The sequence below is a fragment of the Pteropus vampyrus genome, unplaced genomic scaffold, assembly GCF_000151845.1.
Source record: "Pteropus vampyrus isolate Shadow unplaced genomic scaffold, Pvam_2.0 Scaffold470, whole genome shotgun sequence".
Taxonomy (NCBI): domain Eukaryota; kingdom Metazoa; phylum Chordata; class Mammalia; order Chiroptera; family Pteropodidae; genus Pteropus; species Pteropus vampyrus.
The window spans coordinates 247,198-268,946 of record NW_011889251.1 but is presented as its reverse complement, the minus strand read 5'-3'; the positions used below and the strand labels follow the sequence as shown (position 1 = coordinate 268,946).

General features: G+C 41.9%; 1 protein-coding gene and 1 pseudogene across 9 annotated transcripts in view; one reads left to right on the top strand and one right to left on the bottom strand.

Annotated features, from left to right (window-relative positions):
* The window catches only part of SIL1 (SIL1 nucleotide exchange factor), a 169,213-nt gene that overhangs the window by 5,914 nt on the left and 141,550 nt on the right, over positions 1-21,749 (top strand). For 2 of the 9 annotated variants that reach the window (XM_011382240.2, XM_023524493.1), the window contains exons 2-3: positions 2,386-2,483; positions 8,292-8,403. The exons of 2 other annotated variants lie outside the window; for them this stretch is intronic. The gene's annotated coding sequence lies outside the window, so the exon portion shown is untranslated. The remainder of the gene's footprint in view (positions 1-2,385; positions 2,484-8,291; positions 8,404-21,749) is intronic. 5 more of the 9 variants (XM_011382238.2, XM_011382239.2, XM_011382241.2 and 2 more) reach the window with 3 other exon arrangements.
* LOC111732574 lies at positions 19,751-19,869 on the bottom strand (annotated as a pseudogene).

The following is a 21,749-nucleotide window of genomic DNA, read 5'->3' as shown; positions in this document are numbered from 1 at the left end:
ACATAAGGCTTGGTCTGGTTCAGATCCAATGGATGACCGTGGCTCCTTGGGTGAGTGAAGAGTCAGGAGACAGCTTTTTAGTTCTGTCACTGCCCAGTGCTTTGGTTTTGCATTTGGTGGATTCTTATATTACTGATGACAAAACTGAGCCCCAGAGAAGTGAAATAGGTCATATACCTTTTTTAGGGCCACCAGTGTATTAATGGCAGAGCCGAGACTCAAGCCAGAGGGCTCACAGAGGGTGGCCCTAGAAGTTGTTAGGATTATTTAAAGTATTGTAAAGTTGCCAGATGCTATTGCAGTTTAAAATCTCCAGAGAGGGAGAAGGCCCTTCCACTGACTGTCTCGTCCATTACCTTACAGTCTTTACTCTTAAGGGTTTTGGCTGTCATGCTGATTTTTCTCCTATTCGTACTGAAGTGTATTTCCTCTTACTCTTACCCTTGAGGAAATAGATTTGAAGTTTTCCCCTGATTTAGAAACAAAGAAATAGCTCTCAGACAAGACTGCTGTGAGTGTGTTCTATAAAGAATGGAGCCAGTGCACCAGTGACCTTTTCTGGTGAACCAAGCAAACCTTTAATACATCTCTAAAAGAAAAAGAGTGAAGGAATGAATGGTATGTCAGAGTGGTTTAAAAACACTTTGGAGTCAACTTACTTGATTACATATTTTGCTATCTATTTATTAGTTGTCAGATAATAAGTTACTTACTTTCTCTAAGCCTTAATTTCATGATCTTTAGAATGAGAATAGTAATAGTTAATTTTGTAGCTGTTTCGACTTTTAATTGAGAGAATACATATGGAAAGTGCTTCCTCTGGCACAATTTAAGTCCTGTGTGTTATTATCAATAATGACAAACAGCAGCAGTTGCTAGTTCCTGACCCAAGACCTGGTTAGAGGATAAGTTATACTGACCAAGCAAGTTTTATCTTGCTTTACCATCATATCATTGTCTGTCTTCTTTGTTGGTTGGTTTATTATTCATATCAGTGGTCACAGCTGGCTCATGCCGAATAACTAAAAATTGTAAATAATAAGGAACTTTACTGCTTCTCTGCCCATCTCTTATCTCACTCTGTTCATTTCTCACCTTTCTGATACTCTCTTTAACGGGCTGCCCGAGCCAGCAGGTCCTGTTTCCTGGGCACTGTCTGACATGGAGCAGGCTGGTTGCTCCATAGTCCACCTAGGGCCCTTGGACAGTATATTCTCCTTGTCTCTTGCCTTCTGTTCTTCATCCAGACATGAAGTAATTAGCTCATTAAGAGAACTTTGACTTCTGTCATGGTTTTCTTCTGATTCGTATGCCCATTTCTGGGCCTTGAACAAAGTTTGGGAAGCACAGTTAAATACACTGACTTGGATTTTGTGCTGATGTTGACCCTCTTTCCCGTTGAGATTTACAACTGGTTCAGTGTAGCAGTGGGAGTGGGAGCAAGCCCTCTATTGGTAGTGAATTAGTCTCTTTGGCTGAGTCTTGGATTTCATCCTCCCTTGTATTCTATCCCTAGAAATATGGCAACTCGGACTTTTGTGATTTTTTTTTTTTTTTTTTTTTTACCCTTTTTGCCCAGCCTCTGATGAGGGAGGTTTGATTTTTATCCCTGTTTCTATTTCTAAAGGCCTGGTGCTCAGGCTGGTACAGTGTGAGGCCCCAGAGTCTGTTCCTGTTAATGGCTTCTCTGAGAAGAAACTCTGGGTGAATAAACACAACTAAAAGGGAAATACATTATACAAAATCATTGCCTAAATGTGGTCAGCTAAAGGGCAAAGCAGTGTACTAGCCAGAAGGAAATCCGCACCTCTATGGAATCTTTTTGAGGAACAATATCTTATCCTTTGGCTGTCCTGATCTTCTCCTAGTCCTTAACGGCCCCTGGCATTACCTTCTAGGTGTTAAAAGTGTTTCCACCAGTAGTATCCCCACCTGAGGCAGAAACTAGCTGATTGGAATATCTCTGGAAGAATACATGAGAAACTGAAAAGAGTGGTTGTTTCTGATGAGGGGCCCTGGGTGGCTGGAGAATGGGAGAGGAGCGGGGAGACTTATTCTCACTGTATACCTTTGTGTGCTTTTTCAAATTTGAACCATGTGCATCTATTATTTTTTTATGTACCTGAGCTGACCCAAGCGTGGTCTTCTCTTTAAATTCTACTCTTCTCACTTTATTCCTGTAGTGTGGGTTTCTCTGCTAACACCTAGACCCAGTCACTGTAGACTGCCTCTCTGAGGTGACAGTTTTACCTCTGTGTTCCCCAGAAGTGTCTTAGGGTTTCTCACCCAGCAGTCTTTGGAATAACAATCAGGCTCAAAGTATGTTCAACAATTTACTGTTTTTAGAGGGCTTTCAAATAACATTATTTTATCTGATCCTTACAGAATCCCATTATATGGATGCAAGAAATTGAAGTTGGAAGAGTCTAAATGACCTACTCAAGGTCATACAGCTACTCAGGGTAGAGCTGTGACTAGCCCAGGTAGCCTTATTTCATATTCATACCCCTTGCTCTTAGTTCTGTGGCAATGAGTAGTCTTTTCTTTTTGGAATTCTCTTATGGATTTCCAGAGCTGTTTCAGTTGGGGCAGGAGTGGAACTGTGGTGTTCCCTCTTTCTTCTTTTGGTTTAAGCCTTCCCCTCCTTAGGAATCTATTATATAGGCCTGTGTTGTTTGGAAAAGGGGGGTCAGTAGTAGGTTTCTCCATTTTCTAGTTGGAGTAAACTAAGGTGCCATTGGTACAGTACCTTTCAGGGAAGCTCGAATTGACAGTCTGGTTTCCTGTTTTTTTTTTTTTTTTTTTTTTTTGCCAAGTATTATTACTGCTATTAGGCAGAGGGCTTTGTTTCTGGGTTACAAATCTTTTTGGCAAAGAAGTAAGTGTGGAATAGAATTGGAAGGACTCTTGTCCTTGGATATAATTTAATGCTCCGCTTTAACGGAGAGTAAACATTGTAAAGTGTGCAAGATAGTCTTGGATTAATATCCTGACAACATATGGTTTGGCATGTAGGGCACTCCTGGGAGACCCTCCTCACCGTACACAGTATGCCTTTGCTGGTGGCCTCTTCCTACAGGTTTTCCCAGCAGCTGTTGTGCACCTGGGTGAATCATCAGCTTCCCTAAGCTTCAGGAAGAAAAAAAAAAAAGACACCAGTTTTAACTAATGCAAGCCCTCATACAGGATGCAAAATAGACAATCCTAAGAGATAGTATGTTTCAGTATTACTTAGCTTCCCCTGAGTTTGTCCAGGGTATTCACTTCCATTAGAAACACTGGCTGATCCTCACTACTGGTCTCTTCAGAATACAACATTGAAAATCATCTTGCCCTTTCTACTCTGCTGCCTCTGACATCATTGGGATGGAAGGTCTCTGGAAACTCCAGAAAGGCAGCAAGCCACATGGAGGGAAGGCTCAGATGCTTCTGAGGACCAAGCAGAAATCCTTGACTTTTTACCTTTACTATTCCTATTTAAATCAGAATTCTCTTCAAGGAGAATACTATGCATTGCTGTCATAGCTCAGAGTGGGAGAGGTTCCTGGTACTTCCTTTGTAATCTCTGAGAACAACTTTCTAGGAGCATATAGAGATCATGCTTGGGCTGGCTATTCCAAAGAGAGTTGTCCCAGAGATAGGTGCCAGCTGATGACTTAGTTAGGCCCTCACTGCTTGGCAGCTTTGTAGGTCTAGAGACTCAGCTAGTTCACCTAGGTTTAAGTTATACTGGGCTGTCTCAAACATGGAATTCATGAAACCATCAAGCCACAGTGCCAGTTAACTAAGTAACTCTAAGAAACGTGACTACCTAGTTGATTTGTGTGGACAGGTAGGAGCATTATCTCCTCTTCAGAATACAAGGAAAGGTTAGCTGGGAAGTCAGCTTACCTTGGAGGAAAGCAAGGTGAAATATGGGGGAAAGCTCTTGGCTGTAGCATCAGATATACTATGACTAACTGTGAGACTTCAGATGAGTTTCTTAACTCTCTGTACCTATTTCTTTATCTGTAAAACCCCTGGGGATTTTAGATATGTACATAGTAAGCACTAAGTAAAATATTTTGCCCCATGTGTTCCCTTCTTCCCTCTCTTCTTTCCTTCTAGCATTGTCCTTTTAGGGTTACATAAGTAGTCTGACCAAAATACACTTGTCAATCTGTTAAGGGCACCAAGAATGTATTTGAAAGAGACTCATTTTTATTGTCTAGGTTCCCTTTCATATATTCTTTGCAGACCATAGCCCTTCTTTCACCACAGGTTACTGGAGGAAGAACTAGATTCTAGCTGTCATCAATCTTTTTTAACCTAAGCAGTCTTTCTGGTTACCATTCAATCTACAGTTCTTTGCTGAGCACCCACTATGTCAGATACTGCTTGGCCATGGGACTATAATGGTGAATGAGACAGATATGGTCCCTGCCCTCAGTAACATCCGTTGCTTCATACTAATTTCCTTCTGAGAGGGCAATCCTCTCCCTGGACCTAGGGGCAGTGCCCCTTTGTGCTCCCTGGGCCTTGCCTTCTGGCTTGCCTGCTACCAAGTGATGAGGGTGGTATGCTGAGGCTGAAGGAGAAAGCCCTGCGGGCTCCTACTGCCTTGGCCACACATGTCCCAAGAACCTGCACTTGACACTCTTAAATGTTTCTTTTCTCCTTATACACAGATTATAGTGTTCACTGGTAATTTAAATTTAAATAACCTCTACCCCTTCTCTGCCTAAAAAAAAAAAAAAAAAAAAAAAGCCCTGTGTATTACAGGGTAGAGAACAAAGCAGGCCAGCCCCGGCTTCTTGGTGGGGCATGTTTTATCATGGGTGTTTTTTATGTAGTTTTGCTAAGGGTTGCCTTTACTTTAATATGGCTGATGTGCGATTAGGCATATTGATATTTTGTAGTCACATCTTTTCTACCTTGTTTGTCTCAAATAGTGTAACAGGTAGATTCGGGGCTTTGGCTGACAGGAAGTTGGACTTCCTTCTCTACTCTGGACTTCAGACTGTATTCCAGCCTCTAGTGGGCCCTGGATAAAGAAGGCCCAGCAGCAGCCAGGTTGTTGGATTTCTCAGCTTCAAAATAGGGGCCCGAAGATAACCCTTTTCTCCCTGTTGCTTGTTTAACCAGTAGATGCCAAGTGTGTGCAGGGAAGCAGGCAGAATGGCTCTCTGGGAACCATTTATTTGAGAACTCCCAGTGGAGAAATGCATTTTCCTCTCTTTGCTGTGATGTGTGGCATTGTGATTTTGTACTGCTTGTGCCTCTGCAGTTCTGAGGCTTGTGTGTGATTCCTACAGCCCTTTTGGGGTTTTCAACAATAGATTGCTTGCTGGTTTGTGTTTTCCCCAAATTCCATAGCCTTTGCAGGAGTTGGGGTGTGCATCAACAATTAGGGACCTAGTTGAGCCTCTGTTTCTGGCACTAAGACCACCGAAAGCATGGTGGCTGAGCCCAGGCGAGATGTTTCCTGTGGCTGCTGGGCATTTGCCGCAACTGGATTTAGCCTAAGAGTTGCACTAGTGGTTTGGTTAGAAAGGAGAAAGCACTATGTAATTATTGCTTATGTACTAGTTAAACCTATCAGCCAACAGATGTCAAGTGCAGGAAAAAAGTGCAATAATGTTATCATAATGGCATAGTAGTTATAATAATCAACTGGCATAGCTTTTGATAAGAGGCAGACCCTGAAATAAGTGTAAGGGGAAGGGTTAACCTTGAACTACAGCACAATGAATGGATGCTTAACCTTGCAGGAGATGCAGGGTTGATTCGGACGGTGGATGATTCAGGTATGGAGTTGCTACCCTCTGCATAGCTAGAGGAGCTGTGGAGACTTCAGTTGGGATTGTCTGCCCTGTGGGTACTGTCTCTCTCATGATGTGATGGACCACACACCAGTCTTTGGTTTAAGGTACTCTGGGTTGCAGGATTACCACCCCAGCACCCAGCAGCAATGGATTCTGGGAAAGGCAGAGACTTTATCCCTGTGGGTCCATTTCAAATTTTCAGAAAATCCAGCCTTTTCCCCATAGCTATAGATGATGAACTCTTCTCCCAATAGTGAGCTGTGCTCCATACCTCATATCTCTATTCTGTACATACTGATCGTGATGGGCTGTGCTTGTTGAAGAAAGCCTCCTCACCCAAGAGCTTCCTGGAATTGCATTCATATTCTAGTTAGGAAGGTGGTGGTGGTGAATGCGGAAGAAGAAGAACTGGGCTCTTCAGTGACCCACAAAGGCAGCACAAGGGTAGGAGGAAAGAGTCTTTGGATTCAGGCAGACCTGTGTGTGCTCCTGACCTTGCCATTCAGTAGCTGTTTGACAGGTTGTTTAAGCTTGCTGAACCTCAGCTGCCCGTTTATGTTATGTGCTCATCTATGTCTCATTTGTTTTTCACTAACAGCCCTGTTTTTGAACTACCAGTCACTATGTCTGCCATTAAGTAATGCTCAGTAAATGCTTTCGCTTCTCCTACCTTCATCTGCCTACCCTGAGTAGTGAAAGGGCAAGGACAAGACCCTCCTCCTTTCATAGGAATTTTGGCTTCAATTGGAGCTTTATGTGAGCTTCCTTAGACCCTGGTGTTGCTTCTGCAAGCCTTGATCCTAGACCTTTTCTGAAGCTGCCTCATCAGGGAAGACTTTGTTATTTAATGTTGGGCACATCTCTGCTTTATCCAAGGAGTAAAGGCTAGGGTTTAAAATCCCTTCAGGGAACGGTGTATCTGCTTCTGCCTCAGCCCCATGAAGCCTTGCTCCCCTCCCCTTTTTCCTTTGGGTGGTTCACTTGGGGGCACTGCCTGCCCTGGGAAGCATTTTTTTTTTTTTTTTTTTTTACAGAGGCTGCTAGTTGTTTGTCTCAGTCTTTTTACTGGATAAAGGTTTTTATGTTTCTATCTGCCTAGCCTTTGATATTGACTTTTATTTTGGAAGCCTAGAGCACTCAGACAAGGTGATATCTTTTTAGACTATTTTTGGCTGTAGGCAGCTTATCACTATGGCTACCACTGGCCTGAAGAATGGCAGGACATGGAAAGTAAATTCTGTAAGAAATTTGAGAAAGTGGAATGAAGAGGGGGAAAAAATAATTTGTCTTGTGGTCCCACAAGGGGAGACAGCTTCTCTGAGCAGAACCATTCTATTTGGAAAGAGCTTCATTTCCTTTCTGAAATTTTGTACTCTCTGAAAGTTTGTTCAGTGAACAAACATATAGAGCATCTGTTACATTCCAGACACTATAGTAAACTCCTTGAGATATAGTTATGACTAAGTCAGATACAGTGCTTGCTCAGAGTGTATTGATGAATGTAGACATTAATCAAATTATAATCACACACATATATGCCAAATTACAATTGTAATAATTGTATTGAAAGAAAGGAATGTGGTACCATGAGAACATTTGACAGATTTGACTTGGTCCTGGATAAGAGGTTAATCAGGGAAGGCTTCCTTGAGGAAGTGGTGTTGGAGTTAAATTGAGAAGAACAAACAGATGTTTATTAAGTAATTCAACATGTGTTTCAGCCTGAGGGCTCAGCATTTACAGACTCTGGGATAGGGTTGGGGGTAGGGAAGCCAACTATGAGGAACTGAAAAAGCACAGTGAGTGAGAGGAGATGGGTATAAGATGAGGCTGTAGGGATTGGCAAGAACAGGCCAGCTTAGCCATGGTAAAGCATTTCGTATTTACCTGGATATCAGGGGAAGCCTTTGGAGGGTTGTTAGTGGTGGTTGTGGTGGTGAGATGATTGTACTTTTGCAATATGAACAGATCAGTTAGATGGTACATTGGGTGGATTTTGATAAGGGAGTAAGACTGGAGATCAGAAAAGAAATGTACTGTGATAGGTTGCTTGTTTTTCTTCAGTCAGCTAAGTGATAATCTTGAAAGTGACTCTCTGGAATGTTGCCTTGTTCCTCCTGAGTCAAGTCCTCTCTCAGTGCCCCAGTTAATGTGTCGTTGGGGCCACCAGGCCACTCAGCAGACATGATGGCTAAGGGTGCTGGCATTTGGCATCTTTCCACCTTCCCAGAAAAAGTCCTAGAGGTTTCAGGCCTGTTACTTGTTAATATCTGATAGCTGCAGAACCCATTGTAACCTATTGTCCTGCTGTCTCTCTGTTGGCTGTCTCTACTGGGTGAGGGCTACCGTTTTTACCTTGGACCATTTAAGCCACTGACATAGCAACTTCCTGAGATGTGATGTCCCACGTTTGCAAAGCCAGCACCTGTGGTTTGTGTAACATTCCATTCTGGTTGATGTAGGTGTGCACATATTCTTTCTTGGCAGCAGCCAGTGTTGGAGAGCCGGAAATTCTTCCCACCGTGTAGCCAGGAAGACCTGCAGTATAAAGAAGGCTGGATCAGAGTTGCACACTTTCAGACCAAGTGTTAAGTGCAAGGTGGGTGATTCCAGACTCTAGACCAGAGTTCCTCCTCAGCAATACTGTGGTCTTGCCCACTGTTCCTTTCACTTACTTGACTGGATGACTGAGCTGTACAGTGGTTAGGAACATGCATGGCCTTTGGACTTGGGGCATACTTTAATTAGACTCTTAGCTTCACTACTTATAGGCTGTGTGACCTTGGACAAGATTCTTCACTTCTCTGGCTCATCGTTTTCTTTGCTCTAACTGGGGAATAATAATACATCTACCTCACAGAGTTGTTATTAAGTATCAGTGAGGACATATGAAAAGAACTTAGGTTCCTTCACAGAGTAAAAACTGAATTAAAAAGTGGTTATGATTTTTATTGTTTATTCGGCTAACTTTTGTTTACTTTTTTACATGTCTGCTATGTGCTAGGCTCCATGCTGGAGTTGGTGTAAAGATGTGGTACTGGCCTTGAGGTACTTAGTCTTGTGGTCACCTTTTCTGCTATTCATCTTGTTCTATGTAGTCATGCTTCAGTAAAACAAGGAGCTATTCCTCCTAAGATGAAATGTCCACTTATTGAAGCTATCTCCTCCTCTGTTCTCCTGTTCATCCACAGCCCCCAGCACACCATGATTCCTGTTTGTTCCTTGTTTGGGAGTGGAGGAGTTCACAGTGGGGTAGCCCTACTTCCTGCTAGGACTGCACCATCTGGAGCAGTCTTCTCTTTTTGCTGCCTCTGAGTCTCCATTTCTGGTAGCAAACGTCTCTGGAGCCTCTCATTTGTCCTTTAAAATACTCTATTGTTTGTTACTTTTCCTTTGTAAAATACTATGTAAGATAATTGACGTAAAAGAGACCATGAAACATGAGCAAGGTTGTATTTTCTGTAGAAGTTTGATTTGTTCAGTACCAAGTTATTGAAATAAAATATTCCCCAGTGGTCTTGGGAGTGGGAGGGGAATGACCTTTGTAATGAGATTGTATTAGGTGGAGGTGTTGGGGAAGGTTAATTTGATTCATTTGATTTCTTTGATTTCTTTGGTGAGGTGAGGGAGAAAGGTCAAAACCTTAAATGATTTCTGAATTGGCACCTATATTGACTGAGAAGATGAGAGGATATATTTGTCTAGAGTGTCTAGAGCTGGGTATGTAGGCCTTGACCTGCTTTCTTCCTCATTAGGGTGGAGTTTGCCATGATGAGTTTATATGTCCCCTTTCATTCACTTACCATTTAGTAAGCTGTGTGTACTATATACTATAGAAGTGGAATTCCATTTTTGATTGTTAGCTTTTTGACCTGGTCCTCTTCTGTGACTTAGTTTCTTCATCCGAATAAGGGTCTACTGATACCAGCCTCTTGGGCAGTTAGGATGAAATGAGATAATGTATGTCATGTGCCTGACATGTGATAGGTGCTCACAACGGTGAGGATTATAATGCTTTCAAAGAATTCCAACCTCATCTGGGAGAAAAGTCACAGACAGGACAGGACCATAGGTGCTGAGAAAGGCTGGCCAAGGCCCTGGAACCATGGAACAGTGAGATTGGATTTGACTTGTTAGGAAAGTTCCTGAGGAAGGTATTTGGAGTCAGGCCCCAATCTGTGTCTCTGATTGGGAAAGATGAGTGACTTTCAATGGGAGGGAAAGCAATAGGCAGAAGGCTTGAGTGGCGACCCAGAAGAACTGTTGTTCTTTCACCCAGGGAAGAAGATGGAGTCAGAGCAAAGTGTTTGTGAACCCTGGTTCTTTTCAAGTCAGGCAAACCTGGGTTCCAGCCCTGGGTCTGTCTTGTGCATCTTGTGTGGCCTCGGGCAAATCATTTCCCCTCCTTTATAAACTTTGGTGTCCTCATATGTAAAATGGAAATGATATCTATTGTAATGTTGGGTGAGGATTAAATAAAATAATGCATGCTAAATACTTAGCAAAGTGCCTTCACATAGTAGATGTTTAATAACCAATAAATTAAAAAAACAAGCATTCTCTTGGGAAATGAGACTTATAAACTTCTGTGGCCAGGTAAGTTTTTTGAAGTCAGTCTACATCTTAGAATCAGTTATCAACTTTCCTAAATAATTTCTTAAGGAGCATATCACTACTCTGCCTCACACCATCTGCTGGCTTAGCATCATACTTAGAAGAAAGTGCTGATGCTTGTGGATCATGACAAACTATGGGTTGCTCTGAAAGAAATAGGCCTGGCTCAGCACTTGATTGCCTTGATGGCATATGTTGGATCGTGGACAGGAAGACACTATCAGGACAGAGTATGGAAAGACAGAATGGTTTTCTATAGGCAAAGGTGTCAGACAAGGGTGCATTTTATCTCCTTATTTGTTTAATTTGTATTCAGAACATATATGAAAAACTGGGCTAGATTAAAAGGAATGAGGGGTGAAAATTGGTGGAAGAAATAGCAATAATTTAAGATATGCAGATGATACCTTACTGGCAGAAAGTAGCAATGATTTGAAATGACTTCTGATGAAAGTGAAATAATTGCTAACACAGGACTCCATTTGAACATCAAGAAGACAAAAGACATGACTATGGAAGAAATATGTAACTTTAATGTAGACAGTGAAGGCAATGAAATTGTTAAAGATTTGTTTACCTTGGCTCAGTCATCAATTCAAATAGAGACTGAAGCCAGGAAATCAAGAGAAGACACTCAGAAAGGCAGTAATAGAAGAATTAGGGAAGATCACCAAGAGCAAAGATGACCGTTAGAGACCCAGGCTAAGAACACACACACCCTTATATTCTCAATTACTATGTATGGATGTGAAGACGGGACAGTGAAGAAGGCTGATAGGAAAAAAATGGAATAATTTGAAATATGGTGTTGGAGGAGAGCTCTACGGATACTGTGAACCACCCGAAAGATGAACAAGTGGGTCCTAGAGCAAAGTTAAGCCTGAAACATTGGTGGAGGCAAAAATGACAAACCTGAAGTGTCCTACTTTTGGCACATTATGAGAAGGTAGAGTTCTGTGGAAAAGACAGTAGTGCTAGGAAAAATAGAAGGCAGCAGGAAAAAATAAGACCAAATATGAGGTGGATTGACTCTATAAAAGAAGCCATAGGCGTGAGTCTGCAGGAATTGAGAGAGCTGTTGCGAACAGGACACTGAACATCACTCATTCATAGAGTTGCTGGGTGGTGGAGATGACTCAATGGTATGTAACACTTGACAATGGTTACCGGTCTTTCATGAGCAGATCCCTGCCTGCTTTGGTAGCTGTATTTACTACACTTTGTCCCTCACCGTCTTTGTTCTGGCCACTTTCTGCTTTTTGCATGGAGGGCCTTTGCTCCAGCTGTACCCTCTGCCTGGAATACTTTTCCCTCACCTTCACTCAGTTGGCTTCTTGTCATTCAGATCTCAGTTCTGCTGTTACTTAGGAGAGAGAGCCTACCTTTCCTCTGATATAAAGTAACTACTCATGTCACTATAAGGTAGCTATCTGATACTTTTCATGTTTTCTTTTTGTTCTCTTTTCCCTCCACCAGAATGTAAGTTCCATGAAAATAGGGACCGTGTCATATTCACAGCTGTATTCTCAGTGTTAGGAACTATGTCTGACATATAGTAGATGATCAAATATTTGTTGAATGAATGAGCTTGTGGATAAAAATGGATTCTGTTATTACTCAGAACTTGGGTATACTCGTGTTCATTCATATGGCTTTGTTTTCTAAGTAAATATAATCAAGGGTGGTTTTCTTTCTTGTTCATTACTTAAGTGTCTCCCTGCCCCTAGACCTCCCCACTCCCTATTAGTAGGAACTTTCTGAGGAGAGGCTGTTTTTCCCTGACTTCATTTTATGTGGTTCTCTTCCTGGCATTTGATTATTGGAAAGGGGAGTTTCTGGTTGCTGGGCTTTGAGCATTGATTTTTAGATTTTCTGTTTATAAGGAAGCAAGCTTTAGTGCATTTGCTTGGAATAAAACAAATACAAAAGTTCTCCAAGACATGGCAAATTTATCTTACTCTGATTTTCTATTGACACTTTTTGCAATACTACCTAAGTTCTTAGACAAGGGCATTAGACAAGAATTGACAAATTGACAGTGGTCAGATAGAAACAAATTCATGGAATGTGAGTGAGTAGCAGGGTGAGACAGACAGAGATCAGAGGGGATAGTACTTATTTTTGGCAGTGGCCAGGTTTTTCATGGCAAATATTAGTGGTATGAGTGAGACCCTGGACCAGTTAACTATTCCCCTTGGAGAGGGCCTGAAACCTAGGTAGCTGCAGGGACCCTAGGGGTGCTGTTGAGTGCTGGTGTGCCCATCTGGTGAGGCCTAGGCAGTCCCTTTACTTTGTTCCCCAAGCTCCCTGTAGTCAGGAGTAAGTGGGACTCCAGCCACTTTTGTAAATGTTTGGGTCTTAAAAGTTATTAGTGTTCAAAGACCTGGTCCTAGATTTAGAGAAGAAAATCCTAGGCATGAGTATGAGTAGGAGAGGGTGTCTGGAGCCAACAGAGATGGGCTTATATTCCTTAAAAGGTTCTGTATTTATTGAGAGCTGTAGCCCTGCAGGTACTGGTCTCTACTCATTTCCAAGGCTCCCTTTCTCCCACCCAAAGGTGCCTTCTCCTCCTCCTTTTCTCTAAGTACACAGTTGCCTTAACCTGCCTTAGATACTGTTGACTTCTCACTATTTATAAAGCTCTCAACTGAAGGACATTGGACAGCCTCCTTGTCATCTCTCTCCTTTGCCTGAGTTCCTCCTTTGAAATACTTAGCCTTGTGGCTAACTTAGGGTATTTGGTCACTCTTGCTTCTACTTTAAAGTCAGTGTCTTAACTTGTTATATTAACTGACCATCTTCTATGTATCTGGGGTAATCTTTAATGTATGTTTAACATCTAGAAGTTTGCTTTTCTTGAAGCCACCCTCACCCCTTTTTTTATGCAAGAATTTCAGCTATAAGCTAGCAAGACAGGCATTTGAAGATTCTGGTACCAGAAGGTGGCTTTTTGGTAGACCAGCGAGTGCTTCTCTCAAGCAACTTTCTCTGGGCTCAAAAATCATTAAGTCTCTCTTCACTTCTTTCACCTTCTCTCTTTAGTCTTTTCTGAGCTAAATGATGGCCTCTATTCTTTTAATCTTTTCTTCCTTGCTCTATTTCCCAGCCTTTGTGTTGCTTCTGCAGTTTTTGTTCAAAGGAATGTTTTGAGTCTTTCATAGCTTTTTTCTGGCCAGGGATGTAGGTAACTTGTTAGACTCCATCTCCTCCACCCCCTGGAATATAACTTGTTTTTTTGTGATTGTAGAAATGTGGTTGGGTTGTGTAAAATGCACTGTTAAACTCTTTTATCCCATTTTGACTGTGATACATAATCCTATGTCACTTAAAGGTGAATCAGCCAAGGGAGTCCCTAAACTTAAGGGGTAGTGCTGGCCTAAGTTTTCTGTGATGCCTAATCAGACTACCTTTTATTTTTTGTTTTTGTTTAAAAAGTAGACAAACTTGCATCTTTTTATTTTGATTTACATTGATTTTCTCTTCTTCCCTCAAATCCTGAATGAGAACTTCTTCCAAAACGGTTGCCAATCTTTATGTTCCCAAGAATTTGGAGGATCAGGCATCCCAGCCCTGCCCCCATGTTCTTCACTCGTGCATCTGATAGAATAATAAACTGCTATGGAAACAGCTCAAATGTCTCTTTTACACATGCACCCACACACAGGAACACATTCATTTTTTAAGTAATGGACACTTCTCTAAGAGGAATTCATCCTGTTCAATGCAAATGCCCTTTATTAGAACAAAGTTCAGGAGACTGGAAAAAGTAGAATTAGTGAAGTGTCCCCTCCCTCTCCCTCAAAAGGCCTCAAAGCTCTTAAAATAAACTTTAAAAAGTCTGCTACTCAGCTTCAGCAAAGCAGATAAATTGCAAACTTGGTGTAATAAGACTCTTCTCTGATCTTTTTCCTTTTTCTCAATTTATTTTAACACCCCCTTTCATGGTCTTACCTTTCTAGAAAGTTGATTCAGTCCTTCCTTGCTGGCTCTTAGCAGGAGAAGCAGCAGGGCTTTTGGGTCTAATTTATGGTTTATGTTTCTTCTCTATTCCCACTCTATGCTACCCTAGTTCCTCATCTCCCAGCATCCTGCTGACCACTCCCCAGGCAGAATGGAATGGACAGTGTCACTTCTAGTGACAATGTAGCTTTGAAATTTGATGTCAGCAGTACTGGCCTAGTGATTTGGGCAGAATCGGGGAGGCTGTTTTGTGCATGTGCTGCTAGATGAAGAAATGGGGGCTTTTCTGTGTATATGTCTTTGGTACCATCTTTTTTCCCCCTTGTATGCCTAGACCCCATAAACCTGGTTGCCAGGGAAACTGGAGAACGCATTACCGTGATTAATTCATTATTCTATGAAGCTATAAAATAGCATTTCAGAGCAAGATGTCAGGGAGTCTCCCTGAAGGTCCCATGGAACAAATGACCTTTCAGTTACATGTTTTCAACATCTTTGGGGGCCCATTTGAAGAGAGCTAAAGCAATAATTAGGACTAAGCAAAGAAAGCTAACTTGGAACCAGAATATTTTAATAAGAAGTTTAAAAATATCAGAACCAGCTTATATATAATAAACAGGAATTTGAACTTTGTTCTCTTCTTATTCCTTCCCTTTTAAAATTATTATTTTTTTCCCCAAGACTTGGAGAGTCTCCATTATTCCCTTGGTGATGGAATGAGGATCGTGGTGGTGACAATCTGCTGAGATTCAGGCAGGTAGAGGGAGCAGCAGTGGGTTGCCTTCAGGTACTGCTAAATCCAGATGTTTTTGGTTCATCCAGGGAAGGAGTAAGTTTACTTTCATTCCTAGATCCATTTGCATTCCCCCAAGGTTTCTTTGGGACTGACTGTATTTTTCAGGTGATTCTGAAAAATGAAAGAAAAGTTCTGGATAGTTCTAAGAGCAGTTTTGCATCTTTCTGAGCAGTCAGAGGTTCAAGCCAAAGACATGTGGATTTGTCTCCTTAAGGTATTCTTTAGGTGGTAGTAGTAAGTCCCTAATTCATTTGGGAGGCATGCAGTTTGATATAATAGTTAAGAGCTTGGGTTTTGAAGTCATTTCTGTTTTGTAATTCTGGCTCTACCACTGATTAGCTCTGTGACTTTGGAAAAATAACTTAACCCCTCTGAGTCTTAGCTTCCTCATCTGTAATGAGATAATGATAGTACCTATGACATAGGGTTGTTGTGAGCCCCATATATAGTGAGCAGATACTCTAAATGTTAGCTATAATTGTTATTTTGAGATACTGATGGAAAATCAGATTGAACCTTCTTGGCTAGGGGAAAGAAGGTAGGAAGTTGCTAGAAGAACCTTGAAGGAAAATAGGGGGTTGAATGAGAGCAAAAAGCATCTAGAAAAAAGAAAAGTGGGAGAATTCTGGGTACTCTAATGAGTTACCTATTGTTTTACTACATAGTAAGTTATGTCTTCCCTTTTGCTAATCCACCAAGTTGGTTGTTCTTTCAGAACCCCCAATCTGGTTACTGGCCCTTGAGCAAAGTTTGAGTAGCCACAGCAGCCACAGTGTCCTCCATTACCAAGACATTATTTTTACAAAACATACTGCCGTGTTTTACCACCTGCACTTTGAAGTGTTATACATAATTAAAGCTGAACCATACTTGTCAGAATAGGTTCAAAAAATGGATTTTGGGATGCTGTACCTTTGCCCTGACAGTGTGTTTATTAGCTTGCTTGTTAATTCCAGGATTGCTTAACTCAAGGCATCTCTGCACCAGCCTGCTCATATCAACACTCATGGAAGGCTTAGAGAATGGGGCTCAGTGGTACTCCTTTGTTGTCCCTAGCAAGTCATTAAGTGATTGAACAGGGGCAGGGGGGAAACTGAACTACTTGCAACTTAAACTCTTCTCTAAACATGTATGTGTAGGAAAGAATAAATTGTAGGCTGAACGGAGCAGAGCAACAGATTAGGAGCCTCTCGATGTTTTGGAAAACAGTCAAGTACAAATAAATTACATGAAAACCTTTGTTAGATGGTTTGGTTTGCTTTCTCAAGATGTTGGACTCTGGGCTTTTTCTCTCCTTACCTAATCATTAGAACAGTAAAATGTTGATTCAGCCTCTGATTAGGCTTGTTGTGATATGGAGTAAGAAGAGAGGCTTGTCTGTGGGGCACTATAGCAGAGTGCTGTCAGTGCTGATTACTTCGTCTAGGCAGGGTCACCCATCGGAGTGCATCGGAGTGCACAGGTCTATCTTGGGGAGGCTGTGTGCAGAAAAGGAGTAAGGCACAGGACTCGAGAATACAGACCTGGAGTCACAAAGGCCAGGTTCAAAGTGTGGCTTTTCACTACTTGCTGTATATATTTGTTTCCTGTGGCTGCTGTAACAAATTAGCGCAAACTTGGTGGCTTAGAATAGCAAAAATTTATTCTCTCCTAGTTCTGGAGGCCTGAAGTCTGCAGTTAGTATCACTCTGCTGAAATTGAGGTGTTGGCAGGGCCACACTCCCTCCAGAGGCTTGAGGGCAGACTCTTCTTTACTTCTTCCAGCTTCTGGTGGCTGCTGGCATTCCTTGGCTTGTAGCCACATCACTCTACTCTTTAAGTTCAGCATTTTCACATCTCTCTGTTTTGTCTTCATATCACCTTCACTTCTGTGCTTGTGTCAGATCTTCCTCTGCCTTTTTGTTATAAGGACATTGTGAATGTGTTTAGGGCCTATCTAGATAATCCAGGATAATCATTTTAAGGTCCTTAATCACATCTGCAAAGACCCTTATCCCTTATAAGGTAACATTTACAGGTTCCAGGCATTAGGACCTGAAGTCTGTGGAGAGTTATATTTCTGCCTACCTCACTGGGTGACTTTGGGAAATGACTTTCACCAATATGTTTTTCCTTATCTGCAAAAGAAAACTGGTGGTCATATCTTCTATAACTTGTTTCCATGAGACTTAAGTGACACTTTTGTATGCCAAATATTTAACACAGTGCCAAGTATGTAGTTGTTGTGCCTAATATTATTTATATACATATATTACACATTACTGTTATTTAGCCATCTTCTGTTAGAGGGAGAGGAATAGTTCCTTAAGAGTTTGACTTGGAATAGCCCCCCTCTCCCCCGTGCCTCCACCATGGCTGCATAGCCCTAGGATCTTTGGCAATTACTTCCCACAGTCAGCCCGTGGGAAGTCCTCTAGGCCACCCTGTTACCCATTCCTTCATTTTTCTTTCCCAATGTGTGGGCTGGTCTTTGGGAACAAACTTTACCCTTCAGGACTGAATGAGTCTCCTTCATATGTTGAAGCCCTAACCCTTAGTGTGGCAGTATTTAGAGTAAGGAAGTAATTAAGGTTAAATGAGGTCATAAGGGTGGGACCCTAATTTGACAGGATTATGCCTTTATGAGAAGAAAAACCAGGGAGCCCTCTCTTTTTCTCTGCACCAGGCAATGAAGGAAGACCATGGAAGGACACAGGCAGAAGGTGGCTGGAAACAAGCCAGGAAAAGAGCTCTTATTGGAAACCAAATGGGCCAGAACCTTGATCTTGAACTTCTAGGTCCAAAACTGAGAAAACAAATTTCTGTTGTTTAAGCCATCAGGTCTATGGTATTTTGTTATGGAAGCCTTACCAGACTAATGCAGGGGGTATAACCTAGCTCATACCCACTTGTGCCTAAACACTTAGGGAGAAGCTTGGATTCTGGAATTATTCCCATTTACCATTAAAGGCAGCTTTCTGTGTTGCTGCTTTCCCATGGATAATTGTAACTTCATAATGAAGCATAGAAGAATATTATTTTTACAGTGATAGTATCTGATAGCTATTAGCCAAAAGGTATATGTCCCCAATGAGGTACTGTAAATATATTTTATCTGTTCTATTACTTGCTGTTTCATGAACACATCCCTGAAGCATTTTAATCTTGTTTTTCATACTTGTCTTTATGTGAAGAATTGTTCTGATTTGCAACTTTGGGGGATAATTACTGTGTTCATTAATTTTTGTTCTTCCCCTCCTTTTTTTACTAGTTTCTTGAGAAAAATTTTCCCTAAATCTACACTAACCGAGACAGGTCACTTGATTAACAGGGTGTTTTACAACACTGTTTTCTCTGGCTTCCTTGGCACACTGATGGGAGGGCTGTCTGGGCTTAGATGAATAAGAGGCTTTTGGGGGGCCTCTGACCTCAGGCTGCATTGCAGAATATTTTTGGCTCTGGGATATTCCTGGACAAGGGGCAGGAGAGACTCACCTGGTTTTCTCCTTATTAGACATTCCGACATAAATCGAGCGTGTATTATGTATAGGACATTGTGTGTGGCACTTTGGGGGACGTGATTCTTGCCTCACAGCGGTGTTCAGTACATGTTGATTAAGTGAATATGTGGCTGGATAGAGAGTAGCCTTAGCATTCAGAGAGACTGAAGGGGCAGGCTAGAGGGTCAGTGCCTGGGGGTAGTGGGTGAAGGGTGCTGTAACCTCCCTGGGAATATAACAGAATTGGGACCATCCTCTTGAGGGCCATGATGCTCTAGCACTTGAATCTGCAAGAGGAAGCAGTAGAGGGGGAAGGTTGTATCGAGGATGGTTAATTTTTGCACTTAATTTTTTTCTGGTATTTTGGCTTCGTAAGTCCCTTCTTTTTATTGTGAGTCCTCAGTTTTCATTGTTATGTATGTTCTGTGTAAGTGTAGATGTTTCATAAATGTCAAATGATCACACAAGACAGTTGAGGGAAGAGATGAAAAAATAGTAGTTTAGACAGGTTAGTTTAGGGTAGGGCAGAGGCAGGGATGTATGTGAAAGATGCCTGGGAAAAGAACTGAAGAAGGTGAGAAAGCAGAAGCCAGAAAGGATTTGAATTAATGTGGAACTGGAGAAAAGTTTGATCTGGGCTAGATAGATACCCAGGGAAAGAGCACTGGAGTGATTTCTAAGAATGAGGAACGATAAAGAGCAGTTAGCCTGGGATACTGGGGGAAAGGGAATCCTGGAAAAATGGCTTAATTCTCTTAACGCCCACTCGCTCCATTATTGTCACCGGTGGGGTGAGGTGAAATCTGGTGTCGCCCCAGCGGCGTGGAGGAGGAAGAGGTGGCTAGTGGATGGTGGCATTGTATGTTGGTTCTTCCTGCCAATGCAGCAAAGAATTACAGGTTGGTAAGATTTAGAAAAAGTAAGATTTGTCTATGGCCTTACCACCCTGAACATACCTGATCTTGTCTGATCTTGAAAGCTAAGCAGGGTCGGGCCTGGTTAGTACTCTGATGGGAGAAAAAGTAAGATAGATAGATAGATCCATCCACCTGTCCATTTATTCATCTATCCATCTATCTAGATATCTATCTATTTTTAACATACAGTGCCTGGTATTCCTAGGTGGTTTCCCATCCAAGTACTAACCAAGCCCAACCTTGCTTAGCTTCTGAGATCAGACGATATCAGGCATGTTCAGGGTTGCATGGCCGTAGACAAGATTTATTGAAAGTACATTTTAGAAGGAGATGGGCCACGCTAAGGAAGGCTGCAGCCCTGTAGAATTTAGGAGGTACAGAGAGAAGATAGTACATTCCAAAGGGAGGGGCGGGTTTCCAGCCAAGAGTGCTGCAACAAAGCAGAAATGGGAAGGCCTGTTTATATTTGGGCAGGTGATTAGAGGTCCTAGATGATCTGTATGTGAGGTCACCTTGACTGATACCTGGCTGCTGTATAAATTTTTGCCTACTGCGCATGTGCTTACCCAGATTTCAGTCAATGATAATTAGATTCATGAACTTCTAGGCATACTCATTAGATTATAATGATGGTATGAGGCTGAAGTTAGGGGCAGTACTTTCTGCGCATGCATTTGTAGCTGCTTTAGGCCAACAGCTTTTATGGCTTTTGTGCTCTAGGATTTGGGATAATTTATAACCCTAAAAGGGAGGTGTTTCTGGGAGGTCCTTAAGAAAGGTCTTCAAAGCAAGTTTCTGTGGTCACAGAGCTGGGCCTTCACTCCTGTCGCTCATGCCTAACTACCTAATGTTATGACACTTGTCATGTGGCAATTATTTGTTTATATGGTTTTTATTCTAGAAGGTAGGAGAGGGAGCTTGATCATCTCTGTATCTTAGTTACTTAACACTGTGTCCATCACATAGCAGCTGCTGCACAGATGACTAACGAATATACTTGTAGTTAAGGCCTTGGCGAGCAACCCATGAAGAACTGAAGTATGAGGTATAGGGATAGGACAGAGGGGAGATGAGCACATAACTTGCTTTGGGGGGTGACTCAGAAAAAACTGAGAAGTGAGACTTACACAGAATCTAGATCATCCTTCAGAAATTTACTAAACATTTCTTCTCTGTTGAGCGTCGAACTAGATGGGAACAATGACATGGTCTCTGTCATTATGATGCTTAAGGCCTAGCAGGAGAGAAGGACAACTATATAAGAAAGTGTAATAAGTGCTATAATTAAGGAAGTACAGGAGCTGTAGCAGCACCTAATCCAGCTAGTGGGGAGGGTCAGCGAAAGCCTCCTGGAGGAAGTGTCTTTTAGGATGAGTAGGAATTTGGCAGATGAGGATGGGAAACAAAGTTCCAGAGGGACTGACATGTGCAAAGATCTGAAGGTGGGAGACAAGAAGTTTTAGACTTTTGGAAAAAAGTTAAAGCCAGCTGTAGATAGAAAACAGAGAAAGCTGGAGATGCAGTTCTGGGCTGAATGATGGAGGGCCCGGTTATGGAATTTGGCCTTTATCTTGAGGGCCATGGAAAACAATTGAATGTTTTCAAGCAGAGGAGGGTAGGATCAAATTCATGCTCTGGCTATAGAATAACCCTGTTAACATTGAATCAAGGTCTATACTTGTAATTTGCTGATCTGCCACATGATCCTTTGACACTGCAGCAGAGCTTCCCCTTTTCTAAATCGCTGAGTGCAGAGTAGAGAATGGTGCCTGCCACAGACTTGAATCCCTGGTATCTCAGATCCAAAGCCCAAGGCTGTGTTGCTTGGTGAATGGTTTTCAGGAATGTAGCTCTCACCTTAGCCTTTTCACAACAGCTTAAAATTTCTAAGCCATGGCACGTTCCTCTGCTCTGCTTTCAACAAATTGAAAATTTTTATGACAGTGTCAAATCAGTAGGAAAAGTTTTGAAAAGTAGGATTGAGAAATAGACTTCTTTGCCTTTTCTTCCTGCAAGGGATTTGAAAAATATAGAAATGCTAAATTATATGTTGAATATCCTTGGGGTTTCCTTTCCTTTCCTTTTGAAAATGTTTTACATTAACCAAAAATTCGACAGACACTTGTGGAAAGATAATTCATTTTGGCTGGAGTTTAAGCTCCATGTTGTGAACTTTTTA